Source organism: Gavialis gangeticus, unplaced genomic scaffold (genome assembly GCF_001723915.1).
Source record: "Gavialis gangeticus isolate Ggan-Ray unplaced genomic scaffold, GavGan_comp1, whole genome shotgun sequence".
NCBI lineage: Eukaryota > Metazoa > Chordata > Crocodylia > Gavialidae > Gavialis > Gavialis gangeticus.
This window is the reverse complement of record NW_017729024.1, coordinates 38,493,773-38,509,855: the sequence shown is the minus strand read 5'-3', so window position 1 is coordinate 38,509,855 and position 16,083 is coordinate 38,493,773. Positions and strand designations below refer to the sequence as shown.

At 41.2% G+C, this 16,083-nt stretch overlaps 1 long non-coding RNA gene across 1 annotated transcript; it reads right to left on the bottom strand.

Annotated features, from left to right (window-relative positions):
• Positions 1 to 2,731: 2,731 nt before the first annotated feature.
• LOC109298195 lies at positions 2,732 to 12,832 on the bottom strand. The gene is made up of 3 exons (XR_002097523.1): positions 12,744 to 12,832; positions 11,074 to 11,078; positions 2,732 to 2,742 (listed from the first exon to the last, which is right to left on the bottom strand). It is a non-coding gene; the product is annotated as an uncharacterized LOC109298195 (long non-coding RNA).
• Between the last annotated feature and the right edge of the window lie 3,251 nt (positions 12,833 to 16,083).

The window sequence follows — 16,083 nt, the reverse complement described above, 5'->3', positions numbered from 1 at the left end:
TACCCCATCACTTGCCACCACAAACCTGGTGGTAATAAGTTACCACAGTATGAACCTGAGCTGGCAATGTGATGCTGTAGCCAGTAGGGCCAACAATACCCTGACATGCATCAATGGATGCATGTTCAGCAAAACCATTGAAAAAAAGATTCTCTGGCTCTGCTTGGCATTAGTGGGACTATAGCTGGAGTACTGTATCTAGTTCTGGGCTCCACACTTTAACAAGGATGTGGTAAAGCTTGAGAGAGTCCAGAGAAAGGCTACCCATATGATCAGAGACTTGCACAGCAAGCCATATAAGAAAAGGCTGAGGGACATGGCACTCTTCAGCCTGAAAAAGAGATGGCTGAGAAGGGACTTAGTAGCAGCTTACCGCTACATCAGAAGCATACATCTAGGGCTTGGTGAACAACTGTGCACCAGGGCACCCTTGGGGAAAACTAGAAGTAAGAAAGACACAGAATGGAACAGCTGTTTCAAATCAAAAAAAAATTTGAAATGAAATGCTGTTCCGTTGAAACATCGAAACACTGGTCGAAACAGAATGCTGCCATTTTGCACAGCCCTACTGACTTGGTAAATATGGGCCCACTGAATGCAGCTACCAATCAATTGACTTTAAACATTGACAAACAATCTCCAAAACATTTCTGTTAGGCAGCTTCATCACTTTGTTACAGACTGGAGAAAGAAAAGAATATTTCCAGGTTGTGCACTGATAGCTAAAGCCCTTAATTTATTTTTAAGTATGGTAACAAGAGGGAAGAGGCTCAACATTACTGATCACATTCAGGCATCATGAAAACCAACATGGACTGTGAATGCCTAGCCTCACTGACATCAAACCAGGGTAGTTCGATGATTTTAAGTGCTTTACATTATGCATCCAAGCTTGAAAGCTTTTGCCTTAAGCAACTGGTCCATGACACCCAAGACCAAATGCTGACAGTGAACCCAGTGCAGGAAGACTACTCACTTCCACTGGAGCCAGCAGGGCTTTTTACAGCTGCATGGAGCTTATTTTAGGATCAGGGCCAGTCTTTGTAAGAGCTGTTGTAAGAATTCTTGGCCCTCAAATCATACCTTTTCAAAAAGGGAAGTACATTGCACTGTATCAGAGACAAATGTGGCTCCTATAGGAACATCATGACTTTAGCAACATAATATTATGCTTCAGTGTCAGATGAATTCATATTGCATGCTTTCGTGATGGTTCCTGAGAAGCATGAGAAAGAGCTATAGTAAAAAGAACTTCTCTTTCTTTCATGACAGGTATTAGACAAGAGAATTACATCTTAAATATTTCTGACTTGATAACAAAACAGAAGACACTTGTACAAAGTAGAGCTGAGTGAAAACTGGAATAATGTCCCTCATAGAACACTGGCATATCAATATTTAATTCAATCCCAAATTAGGATGAAAAGTCAAGGTATCAAACATATTCCTCTGGAAGGAATAAAATCAGGAAAGAGTTTTATTTGGAAATCTTTTGTTTCAAGTCAGTTTGATATTAACCTGCAGATATGGTGTGGTTGGAAAGTTGGAAAACATCCAAAGAAAGCTGGTGGCTATGGCACGAGTACATGAAAAGAGTGCATGGGAGGATCTTTTATGGAATCAAGAAGATGTATATTAAAGAACAGAAGTTAAAGGCAAGACCAGGAAGAAGAGGAAAAGATTAAATGTGGAAGAACACTATTAAAACATAATTTACTCCCTTTTCTGGGAAGAAATTATAGCTGAAAGATGGTGGGAAGAGATGAAGAGATGGTTAGACCTAGCAATGTGCTGAAACCAGCAACCGATGCTGATGCTTTATGCTCTCATTCTCCATTACATAGTTAACTACTTTATAATTGCAACTTCCAAAATATTAATTAATAAACATTTTGTTTTACTTTAAAAGGACTGTAAATTCCAAGCACTTATGAAGTCACTATGGTTTACTTTTGAAAAAAAAATCACTTTGATGCTTGGAATTATGAATATTAAGCATTTAAAGGTTATCTAAAGTTGCCTAAAGGACATTTTTGAGGAGAATTTTTCTTTCTGATAGAGCCTCAAGGCAACGAAATCTCTCTTTTCTATCTGTTCAAAGTTCAAAGTACTAAGAGTTGCATTGTTATAGATAAAGGTTTATAGAAAGAACCCCTTAAAAGGTCAGGATCTGTAGATTTAAATCCCAGAACACCCAATGGGGAATTTAAATTACAGTAAAACAATTGTTCTGGAGGTCTGTGGCTAGCAGAGAAGAATGATGATGATGATGAAAACAAACTTGCTTATAATAAACCAGATTTGACTCTTCATTAAGAGTGGAAAGTCCATTATTTGTAGTGAAAGATACTGCCATGATAAGCTTCCTTTTTATTCAACATATGCAGTCATTTGAGCATTCAAGTACTGGTGCCACAAATAACCATGGAAAGCACGTTTTATACTAATATGCTAAAATAGTCACACTATAAGTAGCATACTGTATCTAAAATGGAATGCAACAGGGAGAGATCATTCTCTAAACTGAATATCAAAACTTACTTGGATGCAAAGCCAATTAAACTAGGCAAGCAAAATTACGTTTTCAGTTTTAATAGCTTGGACCATATGAATTTACTTTGTTAGTTACTTTCATGCTGGCAGCAGATCAACAAATGCAATAATTCACTAGATAGTTTTAATATTGAGCAGGCATCTTGTTTGACATTGCAGGGAGAAGTCTTCCCAGTTCCTTCATCAGGACTGGGTGAAGCCTAGGAACAGTTATACAAGCTGTAGCTCAGGAACAGTTACACAAGCTAGACCAGGATCTAATTAGAACCTTTGTTATCAAGATGGCATATGCAAACTATAATTAGTTTGTACAAATGTGATAATGTAAACTGTGCCCATGCTGAGCTGACAAAGGTGTGAACAAACAGATCTCTAATCTCTCAAACTATGTCTAGTACCTTCAAAAAGCTTTTATTTCTACCAGAATATTTCTAAAGAGAACAGTTATCAAAAAAAACTTTTTGGTATTGTTGAATCTGCCCTCAAGTTACCAGCTGAAACAAAATGTTGCAACCTTCATTAAGGTAATTCGCTATAACTATTTCTGGTTTTTTTCTGTTTTCATTTTTATTCATCTCCTATTCAGAGTGTATTTAGGGTGTGGTTTCATAACAGGGAATCTCATGCACATTTGAGATGATAAAAGTTTCTTTCATCATTTGTGCTAGAAGTCCATTCTGTTTCTTAAATCTAAAATTAGAAGCCAAACACTTGGCAAGTATGCCAAGTATGTAAATTTTTTTTTTAGAATCTAGCATTATAGCTACAAATGCCACCCACTTTCTGTCATAATAGAAAGAGCCAGAAGAAAAAGGTGTTTGTTTTTTTTTTCCCCTGCAGAAGTAGCTGCTGCTTCTTCAGAGATTTAAAGTTCTTATTTCTCCTATCACTTCCTCACTTCCCTTCTCTCAAGTTCAAAGATTTATTCCTTCTAAGTCTGATTTGTTGCTGTTGGCAGAAGGAGCAAGACAACCAGATAAACACAATAAACATCAACACCGGGCCAAATTCTGCACTGAATTACACTATATGAAATTTTGCAGTTAACGAAATGAGTTGGGATTTATGCCCAAGCTAACTCTGGGGAAAAAAACACTCAGATACCAAAGCAAAAAAATCTTTGGGGAAAGCATCATATCTTCATCTATGTGTGTACAGCCAAAGAGGACCAGTCCTAACTGGGTTCATCTACATGTGCAATTAATGCAAAGCAATAAACACCAGCACACAGTATGCCAGAGTTTATTGCTCCCAAACGCCACATTTACATGTGTGCCGAGGACTGCAGCAAATTGATCTAGGTCAGAGAGGCCCCAACTGGCAAGGGGTCTGGGGGGGCCAGCTTGCCAGCCCAGGGCTGGTCTGACCTGGCTCAACGTGCTGCAGAGGGGCTGGCTGGGGCACAAGAGCACTTCAGTGTGAGGCAGCCAGGAGGCATCCCTGGCAGCATCTACATGTGCATTGCCGCACAATAAATAACACTGCTGCAGGACAGTATTTACAAGTACTAACCTATGGCACTATTTATTCATTTACTGTGACCTAATAGGGCCACAAAGGTAGATGTGGAGACTTTACAGCAGAGCTATTTAGGCAGCTTTGCAGTAATTGCCTTGTGTAGACACCCCACTGGGGCTATAACTGCTCTTATATCACCAACATTTAGAAACTAACTGAAAAGTTTGGCCCCTTTACTGTAGGAAAAAAAAGATTTTTTTTCAAGACTATCCCTATAAAATTAAATGAAATTATACATGCAGGTGTATTATTTTGTTCCTGGTTTAATTGTTTCCCCCCCTAGTACTTCATTCCAACTCAAAACAAATCTTTTTTTTTTCTTTTTAAAAGAAGGTTGTTGATATAGTCACAGTATATAAGATCATGAAGAGAAGAAAATGGTGTCCAAAACCAAGTCAGGCTTGCAGAGTAATCAGTTGTTTATATATGGGGAAACATGCATGCCAGCCCAGAGATAAAGCATAAGGAGAATAAGGAGACTGCATCTTGAGACAAGCAAGGGCAAGAGACCCATTGCTGTATGTGTTGTTCAGTGACCGCTCAGAGCTAAGGAGTCTGGCAGAGGTCTGCTACATTCAGGCATGTCTACATGTTCATTAATGTGCCCTAGTTACTGCACATTAAGTTTAGTATTTAGTTAGCCATGTACATGAAAAGAGTGCATAGGAGGATCTTTTATGGAACAAGGAAGATGTGTATTAAGGAATAGAAGTTGAAGGGAAGACCAGGAAGAAGAGAAAGAGATTAAGTGTGGAAGAACACTATTAAAAGTATTAGCCAAGTACTAATTCTGTGTGCAGTAACTTGCACAACTGTGCAGTAATGCCAGCGCATGGGTTTTTTGTGATGCTTACTGTACAGTAGCCTAATAGCACTTCACAGTAGCGTATTAACGTGGTGTTTGACTGGCACGCTACTGTGCAGAGTTATTAGGTTGCTGTGCAGTAAGCATCTTATGTAGACACACACTTGGTGTTTGAGTTCTAAGGGCTCTTGCCCACGTAATCGGCCTTTACCACTAAAAATGTTCCTGGTTTAATTTTCCTTTCTTAGTTTATGATGACTAAATAAGTAACATGGATATGATTTACCACATACTCGTATATTATGCTGTAACTAGTAGAATGCAGTAGGGGGCATGTTAGAACAATTTTACCCTCCTGCCCTTTTAGTTCTACTTTACTGCCAGGTGGCATTTTAGGACAAGAAAAGCCCACAAGAGTCTTCCCAAAGGGAATGACTCTCTGCTGCAGCACTTCTGCCTCTCACTTTTTCTGGAGGTTTGGGGGGTGAAATCATTCTGTGCAAAGCACCTCAAGAGGCCGCCTGCCTCTCCTTCACAATTATGTCTTGTCCTTGCTTCAGGTACCATGGCTTCTCCTTGCTTTTTCTGGGTGCTTTCTGCATGCTTTTTGTATCTGGGCACTGGGTGTGGGGTACCCTTAAGGCTACACAAGGGTACACAAGCATTGCATCATCCACCCACTTTGTAAAGCTGCTCCCAGCAGATTTTTCCCCCTGCTATTTTTTGCACAGGGAAGAGTTAAACTTTGGTGCCTTTTTGGGGCTGAGCTTTTTGTGGGCTTTCCATTGTGGCACCAGACTGTCTGGGTTTTTTTTACCCCACAACAAGGCCCATGGGGGTGTTGGTTGCCCCCTGATGGCCGTTAAATTCATGGAACAGGGATCAGGGTGTTTATGCTGTATCCACAAACGAGAGCCTTTTGAGGCAGATGAGAGATGGCAGCACACAGATGCTACACTCTTACTGATGCAGCCCAGTATGCTGGTACCCTTTTTTGCAACAAGGGCACACTGTTGGATCATATTCATCTTATTGTCTACTGTAACTGTCAGGTACTTTTCTGCACAGCTCCTTCCCAGCCAATCAGCCTGTACTGGTGCATGGGATTCTTCTGTCTTAAGTGCAGGACTTTATACTTGTCCTTGCTGAATCTCATGAGATTTTGTTAGTCCTAATCCTCCAATTTGTCTATGTCACTGAATCCTAGCCCTACCCTCCAGTATATCTACTACCTCTCCTCCCCCCCCCCCCACCAGCTTGGTGTCATCTGCAGTCTTGCTTAGGGTGCACTCTATCCCATCTTCCAGGTCACTGATGAAGACATTAAACAAAAACAGCCCCAGGATCGACCCCTATGGCACATGGCACCCCACTTGATACCGGCTACAAACTCGACATCAAACCATTGATTACTATACTCGGAGCCCAATGCTCCAGCCAGTTTTCCATCCACCTTACAGTCTATTAATTCAGCCTGTACTTCTTTAGCTTGCCTGCAAGAATGTTGTAGGAGACCATATCAAAACATTTGCTAAAATCAAGGTATATCACCTCCACCGGTCTCCCCACATCCACAGAGCAAGTCACCTTGTCATAGAAGGCAATCAGTTTCCCTTTCTTAAATATGGGCACTATGTTTGCCCTCTTCCAATCATCCAGGATCTCTCCTGATCATCATGAGTTTTCAAAGATGATGGCCAGTGGCTCTTCAGTCTCATCAGCCAGCTCCTTCAGCATGCTCAGGTGCATCCCATACAGCCTCATGGACTTGTATATGTTTAGCTTTTCTAAATAGTCCTAACCTGTTCTTTCACCACTGTCGGCTGCTCACCTCCTCCCCAAACTGTGCTGCCTAGTGCAGTAGTCTGGGAGCTGACATTGCCTGTGAAGACTGAGGTAAGAAGGCATTGAGCGCTTCAGCCTTTTCTGCATCCTCTGTCACAAAGTTTCTTTCCCATTTGGTAAGAGACTCATACTTTCCCTGATCCTACTTTTGCTACCAATGTACTTGTAGAAACCCTTCTTGCTACCCCTCATGTCCCTTGCTAGCTGCAACTTGAATTGCACTTTGACCTTCCTGACTTCATCCCTGAATTTCTGAACTCTTATACTCTTCCCTATTCATTTGTCCAAGATTCCACTTCTTATAAGTTTCCTTTTTGTGACTTAGTTTACTGAAGAATTCCTGGCTAAGCCAAGCTGGTTTGCCAAACTTGCTAGTCTTTGTGCATTGGGCTGGTTTGTTTCTGCACTCTCAGTAAGGCTTCTTTAAAGTATAGCCAGCTGTCCCAGATTCTTCTCTCCCTCAGACTGGTTTCCCAGGGGATCCTGCCCATCAGTACTCTGAGCAAGTCAAAGTCTGTTTTTCTGAAGTCCAGGGTTCTTACTCTACTGCTCTCCATCCTTCCTTTCCTCAGGATCCTTAACTCAATCATTTCGTGGTCACTGCCTAAATTGGCATCCACTGCTACATTGCCTACCAATTCTTCCCTGTTTCTGAGCAGCAGGTCAAAAAGAACACGGTCCCTGGTTGGCTGCTTCATTACTTGCACCAGGAAGTTGCTCCCAACACTCTCCAAAAACTTTCTATATTGCCTGTGCATTACTGCATTGTCCTCCCAGCAGATTTCAGGGTGATTTAATTCCCCCATGAGAACTAGGGCCTGTGACTCAGAATCTTCTGCTAGCTGTTTGACAAAAGATTTATCCACCACTTTCTCCTTGTCTGTTGGTCTGCAGCAGACACCCACCACAACATCACCCTTTTTGCTCTCTTTTTTGATCCTAACCCAGAGATAATTTGAACCCATTCATGACAGTGCTCTAGTCATGCAAGCTATCCCACCAAGTGTCTGTTATTCCAATTACATCATAGTTGCACTGTGATTGTGCCAGGATTTCCAATTCTTCCTGCTTTTTTCTCAAGTGTTGTGCATTCATGTACAGGACAGTGTACATGACAGTACACTGGCAGTATCATTGGTGCCCAGATGGATGAGAAGCATGGTATAGTAATCAGAAGGCCAGGTGAGTCTCAGTAAGCCCTCCATGACATCTCAGATTTTGGCTCCGGGCAAGCAGCAGACTTTAGTTTATAGGGGCTGAAATAATACTGGAAGGGACAGGGAAGCATAGAACAGGGCAAGTCTGGATAACCACAGAAAAAGTCCTCAAAGGAAGGAGTGGGGACAACAACCAAGAAGGATAGAGAGAGAGAGAGAGAGAGAGGATGAGTGTAAAGTGATCTGATGAGGATAGCCAAGGATGGGATCAATCAGGGAAAACTGAGGCTGAAGAACCTCAGAGTAAATAACCTGGCTGTGTTCAGGCAGAGACCTCACAGGCATCTCACATGCCAAACTACTGGAAAATACTGAATTACCACCTGAGAGGAAAGCAGCAGGGTGTAGGGGAGGTGGAGCCCTGCAGAAGATCATGGTCCTGCCAGATGGACCTCTGTGCAGACAACCATCCATTCTCCCAAATCTTCTTCCAACATCAAGGTGTGGAAAGTGAGTGCAGAGGACAAGTCAGATGTCAAGTTAATTCTGACACAACAGGGTGGGCAAAGGGCACCCACTCACCCACAAGTACCAAAGTCAATATCGACCTGATGCACCACTTTCTAAGTTAGTGGAGACAATTCCATGATTTCAACTCCAACCCAACAGAAAGAGGGCTATGGAAGGGTATCCCAGCATACAGCATGTGGGACAAATTTGTTTGCATGTTCTTCTTCCTCTGCAAAATCCACCTCTCAACTAAGCTCAAAATAGACAAAAAATATTTTTCTTTTACTTTTAGCAAAATAAAAAAAAAGTGCTCTTGTTTCTTTTCTAATTGGTGTCAAAGTCAAAACTCCTCTAGTCTTCAGAGCTGCACAATCAGGCCTTATATAAGAAGCTACAATTTCCCGATTCTGCTTAACATATTGATTCACGGTACTGATCTAAGAATGAACAGCAAGTATTAGAGTAGCCATTAAAAATTCTGAACGATGAGGAAGCAAGCTTGCTTTTCCTGTCCCCTCTCAATCTAATCATAAATTACATATTTGGTATTCAGAACTGAGAGGGAGACTTTCCATTGCAGCAGAAGACTTTATTGAATGTGTGGAGCTTGCCATTGCTTGGCTTAAAAGACAAAGTTAATCTTTACATGTAAAAAAACCCATTACTTTTAGGAGAAAAAAATATTTGTTTTCTTCACTAAATTAACCATTGAACTGTCCCTTAAAACTTGTTTTTGAGTTACACATTCCTTTTCCATTCCTTGGTCTCTCAAGCTGCTTAGACAAATATTTCCACAAGAAGTAAAAAGATAAAAGAATAAACTGCAAGCTGTGTGGAATTTAAGATTTATTTAAAATATAAGGGAAATGCAACTAGAGAGTGGTGTTTGTGTACCCTGGTTCAAGCTTTCAGTGTTCAAGATTGTGTGCATGTGTACACATTTAATTTTGGAAGAAATAATGCTAATTACACTTAGCAGTAAAACAAAGGGATTGGAAACAGGATAAAAACAAGCTGAAATGTCCAGAAAATATGTAGTAGCTTGATACTAATTACACCATTCTTTATCAGTAGATATATACACTGAATTAAGGTAGGTAACCATCATAGTGTTTTCTAAGACTTTTGGTATATTTACTGTGGCTTTGAGACTTGTGTTAGTGTAACAACAACAACAACAATTATTTTTGTGACTACAGGGAAGTATTATTGCTGCCCAAACTCTTTTTCCTAATGTTCATTAAAGGCTTATCAGCCCATGTAATCTTCTTTTTATTCTTCTGGACCATTTTCTGAATTGTTTCTTCCCAAACTACCATTTTAATTTCTTTAACAATAATAAGCCATCAGAAGCTTTTATGAACTTAATGAATACTTCAACAATCATGTCCACAAAAGACTCCTGGAAATCAAAAATATTAACTTCCCATTAAATGCATGTCTCTGAAAGTTCTCTGTTATTAACGCCTAAGAGCTTGCTCTTTTAAATTATTTGCTAGGTTCATAGCACAGAATAGAGATGTAGAAATAGCTATTCTGCTGTAGTACAACTGAGATAATGAACACAATGGAAAAGCCTCTTCCTTCCAAAGATAAAAACAGCATTTTTTTCTGCATACTGTGGAACTAAGAGACAAATACTCATCAGATCATTAAGAACCTGAAGGCTTCCATTGACTTAAATGGGCTTTGGATCTCTCCATCCTTGTCTCTGCTGGAGATTGTGTTGCTCTGTAATTTCTGTTGTTTACTCCTTAAGTTTAAGTGCCTCAAATTAAAGCTATTATTTTCCTTTGGAGACTATTCTACAGCCTACCTCATTGATGGCTAGTGGTGAAGGAAGTGTAAATGGATAATGAATAGACCTGTTTGAACCTTTTGGGATTTATCAATTATATTTTGATCAAATGTAAACTTATTTTACATTTTTATACAGTGTGTTCAGAGCATCTTAAAGCAGTTTACAAATATTAAGTAATTCTTATAAGACAATTTGATAAATTTTATTAATGTCATTTAATAGAAATGGGGTGGTTAAGTGAAATTGTCAGCAAAACCTGAGTTAGCTGCCCAAACAGGGAAGGACAGCTTGGTCTTGCGTTGTGGGCACTAGCCGTGATAATATGAGTCAAGAGACACAGGAGTGCCAGTAGAAAATTTATTGCTTCTGCAGAAGGGTAGACTCCCATCTTAAGGACTGAGAGCTATGTCCGAGAGGGGTTGAACCCTCTATATTTATATGTTTGTCTTACATATGGTATAATATGGTTAGTCATCGTTACATATTTTTCTGTTAGTTATAATTATCTCTTGCGATTGTCATCATCATAAGGGCATCTTCCCCTTTTCAGTTGAGGGCGCCTTCCTCTTTCCAGTTGGGTCAGGGTCACCTTCCTCTTTCCAGTTGGGTCAGGGTCGAGCCTCAGAATAGATGTCTTCTGTATTAGCACTTACATTTTCGTAAGATTATATTTAGTATTACATATCTTAGTCATATGCATGGGTTAAATTGTCTACTAATCAACTTGTTAGGCAAACACTTAAAATACTTAAACTTATGGACTTATGAACTACTCATGCTTGAACTGAACTTATGACTTACTCAATTAAACAAGTGAACCTATCTTTTATATCAGAATAAGCCAAGTGGAATGATGCAAATAAGTCCACAGAAGAACCTAATACAGGAGCTCAAACTGCTGAATACCAGTTTCATACTCTAACCATCAAAAATCACTCTACTTCACTTGCACTTTGGTTTACAGGCACTGAGAACAAATTAGCTCATTCAGTGAACTTAACATCCAAAAGGTGCGCTACCCATTCTATGGCTTTTAATTACAGGGAACTGACATTAAAAATAGTGATATTTCTAATTTGGGAAAAGGGGCAAAATAAAGTTATATTTTGTTTGCAGTTCCTTGCCTATTCCCCCATCCCCCTCAATAATACATGTAATGCATTCTTTCAAGTTTTGAAATCTGGAAAAAGAATGAATCTTTTTAAAAAGGAGAAACCCCACAAATCATAAAAATATTCTGCTTTTTCAAATCAGTTTTATTTCTTACATTATATGACTCCAGCTGATCTCCTTGCAGGAGAAAGAGAAGCAAAATACAATGGCATCTGATAAATATAGACCATTTCAAAGTACATTTGCAGACAGCTTTTAAGCATAGGCTGAAGTTTACTAGGGTGCCTGAACCATAAGAAGATAGTAGGTGCTGGGTTTTTCAGGAGAAAGCTGATTTGATAATACAAAGCCCACTGATGACCAAGTCAGCACATCTCTTGGACAATTAGATCTGTCCCTGCCTAGCCTAGCCTCCCTATTTCCTTATGTATCTTGGCTGCCATTGAATCCTGTTGAAGAATTAGTACAAATTTATGGACTATGTGCTGTTCTGTTACTAAGTACGAGGAAACTAGCCAGAAAGCTGGGTTCCTACAGTTTCTATTGGTTCTTGCTGCTAGAATACAGACAGAATCACACCTATGTTCAGTTTAGTTGTTGTTGTTTTTTAACTGTCTGTGACTGTCATTATATTTTAAAAAAATACATTTGACACATTTAGACTCTCTGGGGGTATCAAACTTTATTCCACTTGACAGCAGGAATAATTGCTGTGATGCACAATAAAACTGATTGAAAAGTTTGGATCTGCTTGCTTCTCCATTTTTACAGCCTAATCTTTTCTGCTGATCAGTGTTTCAATGGACAAATCCAAAAATGAAAAGGCATATTTTATGGTATGAAAACATATGGAGAAGTTTAATCTCAGTTAAACTGATGTAAGCCTACAATTAAGTTAATGGAGTTACTCTGTAGTTACATCAATATAACCAAGGTCAGTATGTGGCCCTGAGTGTTGTGCAGAAAGATAAATGGAATAAGGGCACATATGAAGTTAAAAGTGAATTTATATTATTTTCCTACTTCCTTTATATTATTTTAGATTACTGGAACTCTCTTTACATTTTGAAAGAACTAGAATTGACACAAAATACATGTTCTTTCTCAAAATGTATGTCAGTATACTAGTAGTATATTTTAAGCAAACATGCATGCTTAAAAACATAGTGCAGACTAGATTCAGGATTGCTTCACTTGCTGCAAACCATCAGGAATAAAGGAAGTTCTATGCTGTTTTGTCTATCTTTATCCGCAGACTGAAATGGCAGCAGGGTGGATTGGGAGGCTCATTATCCCCAAGGACAAAACACTTGTGTGATCCTGCGACTCACCTGGTAAGTGCTGGTAAGGTGGCACACTGGGGGATAGATAAGGGGGCTGGCTGTGGAAGCCGGGCACTCAGGAGGGAGAATCAGCTCAGCAGCTATCCTGGAACTGGAACACTCCAAGCAGTGTTGCCAAGTCTTCCAAGAAAAAAGCCGGGTTGCCTTTAAAAACAAGCCCAAAACAAGCCCAACCCATTTCAAAGAGAAGGGAGTTGGGGTGCTTACTAACCTATGACTCAAAAAACTAAAGAGACTTTAAAAAAAAAAACCAAACCAAGTCCAATTCTGCTTATTATAAGCCAATTTGACAACACTGACTCCAAGCAGTGCAGTAGGAGCTCAGGAACAGGAGAAGGGGCAGCATAAACGGATAGCACATGTTTTTCTTTCAGGACAATTGTCTACCTCGAGTGGGGAGGTTTTGGTTACATAGATAGCCTGTCTTTTTGTTTAAGCTAACTAGCAAACTGGGAGTGAATATCAGGGGAAGAAGGAGTTCACAGGGTGTCAGAAAGGCATGTCAGGAGGCCCTGCCAGGAGCAGGCTGTGGAGAGATACAGTGATACAGTGTGGCTAGTTCACATGAGCCTGAGAGAAGAGGCAGTGAGGAAGGACTGAGGCCAGGGAAGGCAAGAGCCCATTGCCCAGAGAGGGCAGACTTTAGTAGGTTACAAGCCATGAGGGCTGACCCTTTATTAGAGAAGAAAATGAAGTAGTCAGACGTGGAGAAGGCAAATGGGCTGGGCTCAAAACCTAAGGTCACCTGATGGTGGGACTAAAGCATGAGAACCCAGATAGATAAGAGGAGGCAAAGCTGGGAATGCTGAGCCTCCTACAAGGACTCAGCAGCCTGGAAGGACAAATAGCAAGTTGGGCAAGAGCACCATTGTGGTAATAACTGATAATACCTGCAAAGCATGAACTATAGGGCATGTCAGAGGCCACAGATACAGCCCTAAAGGCATATCCAATGCCTGGAGGCACCATTAGAAAACAACCTGACAACAGATGGAACAGTAGCTGGCCCTGGGAAGCCTCCCAACTCTTTTCCTGAGTAACATTAAGACGTGGTAGGTGAGCAAAAGAGGGGAGCCTATGTGTCAAGAAGAGGCAGGGATTGTGGGGTCAAAGGAAGGTGCTACTATGCCACTTAACCCCAGTCCTGTCACTGGGAGCCAGAGAGAATGTGCTGGAAAGAGGAACCTGCATGCCAAGACTGCTGTCCCTGGCCAAACCCAGCACCCCATGTTGCCACCCCCCACAAACCCTGGCTAGAGTGGCTCTGGGCCCCCCAACCCATCCCTAGATCAGCCAGACAGCAGTAACAGTGTTGGTGAGGTGTGGGTCCCCATTCTTTTTGAGCTCAAAGTGCTGCACATGACAATAAAAAAGTATGTTTCTATTTATATTTTCACATGGAAAAGGAATCAGCAAAACATTAAGATAATTCACTAAACTGTATATTTTTTCAGAAGAGGTTAACATAAGGTCCACTTTGAAAAATGTAATAAGGGTGACTAAATATAAAATACTCTTGCACTGGCTGTGCACATGTGCAGACACACATCTGCTGTGTTCTGTCAAGTGAAATAATTACAAGACTTGGCTTGTGCCTTCAGACTTTGCTTCTATCAATTATTATGCTCACTAGAGTGTTGAGAAGCTTTCAAAATTGAACATTAGTAGGGAGTGAATCTTAAAAGTTAGGTGGTCCAATTCAGTTAAGCTTCCAAAGTTTTGCCCTTATTATATGAGTCCTTAAGGGTGGTGAGAAAAAGGGGATGCTCCCTTTCCTCATGCCCATGCCATAATACTTTTGTAACAGGTATAAATATCTGCCTTCTTTCCTTCTAGTGGCAACAACAGTATTCAAAGGCTGAATGAAAGGAATTTTTTCTCTATTTAGTAGGGCTGTATGAAATGCCTGTGTTTCATTTTGGTTTTGGATTTGGCATTTCAATGGGACACCAATTCATTTTGGTGTTTCAAATCACTGTTTTGTTTCATTTCGGCCAAAGCTGTTTTGGGTTTTGATGCTGTTTCAGTGGTTTGACCATAGGCTATAATGGGGAATGACAAAAATGCCTATAACATTGTCATTTCTTGCTCAATTCTGATGAAAATTGCAGAAATGGTAGCCCCTTCAGACAGCATGATATCAACTGAGTATCAAGGAGATAGGTGTAGGGGTTTCTGGAAAACTGCACCTCAAGGTGCTGAGATAAAAACTTACATCGTGTGTGTGTGTGTGTGTGTGTGAAGGCCCCGGGGGGGGGTGGCGGAGGGGGGTGTGTGAAAACACCAGAAGTGGTAGCCCCTTCTGAGGCCAAGAAACCTGCCAAGTTTCAAGGAGACAGGTATGGGGTTTTCTGGGAAACTGCACTTTGTCACCGAGTAGGGTCCCTAGAGATGGCCATGATACCCCTAGGGCCTTGTGACCATACCAGCTCTGCCCTGCAGGCATCTTCTCTTCTTTCCTGCTGCCACATCTTGTTGGAAAAGATAATAGATAGGGAGGCTGCCCCTGAGCTTCAGCTCAGTCACAGTCCTAATGAACTCCACTAAACCCTATAGGTTCTTGGACACCTTGCTGGGACCCGCTCTAAGTAGGTGCCTCAAGGGGACGCCCTAAGCCTTATGGGATAGATGTGTGGCTCCATGCCATACAGGTAGTATATCAATATCATCCCTGTAAAGAGGTCTTGGTCTCACTCTACCTTCTATTGTCACTGGGCTCTCCATGGCCCTGTCACTACACCCTCACTGGCACTGGGGTCTCTACATGACACAGTAGTGTGACCCAGTGAGGCCTCCTTGTTCCCTACAGCCTCAGGCCAGTCCACCACTTTAAATAACAACAGGTACATAGCACACTAGCACTACCATCACAGGCAGTCAAATTGTCACAGAGCCTTTCTTTCCTTTAGTGCAGAAGCTTCTTCTCCAGCAGCTGCCAGAGAACTCTCCCTGCCAGCCCCGGCCCTGGGGCTTAGATGTGCCCAGGGCCCTGCCTCCTTCCAGTCAGCTGACCAGAGACAGGTGCTGGGGGTGCAGGTTGTAGCTATGTTGGTCTAAAGACATGGCAGACAAGGTTCTTTGGGTCGATCTGATATCCTTTAGTAGACCAACTGAATAGTTGAAGAAATATATCTTAGCAAGCTTTTGGGTTGAAAACCCTTCGTCAGGCTGAGGAAGCACCTGCAGTTGGTGTGTGTGCTGTTCCTGGATGGAGGGAATAGTAAGAAGCCAGTGGCTAGCATGCAATGCAGGCAAGAAAGCCAGTCAGTGAAATTGGAAATGGAGGCGTCACAGGGTGAAAGACAAGCTGGGGTAAGGGGGATGTAGCATAAAAATGTGGAGAGGTACCTGGAGAGTCAGATGTTCGGCAGGTTGTAGTGTGTCATAATTCCACTCAGCTCTGTTCAGGGGGCCGTTGATCCCAATCTACCTGACCAA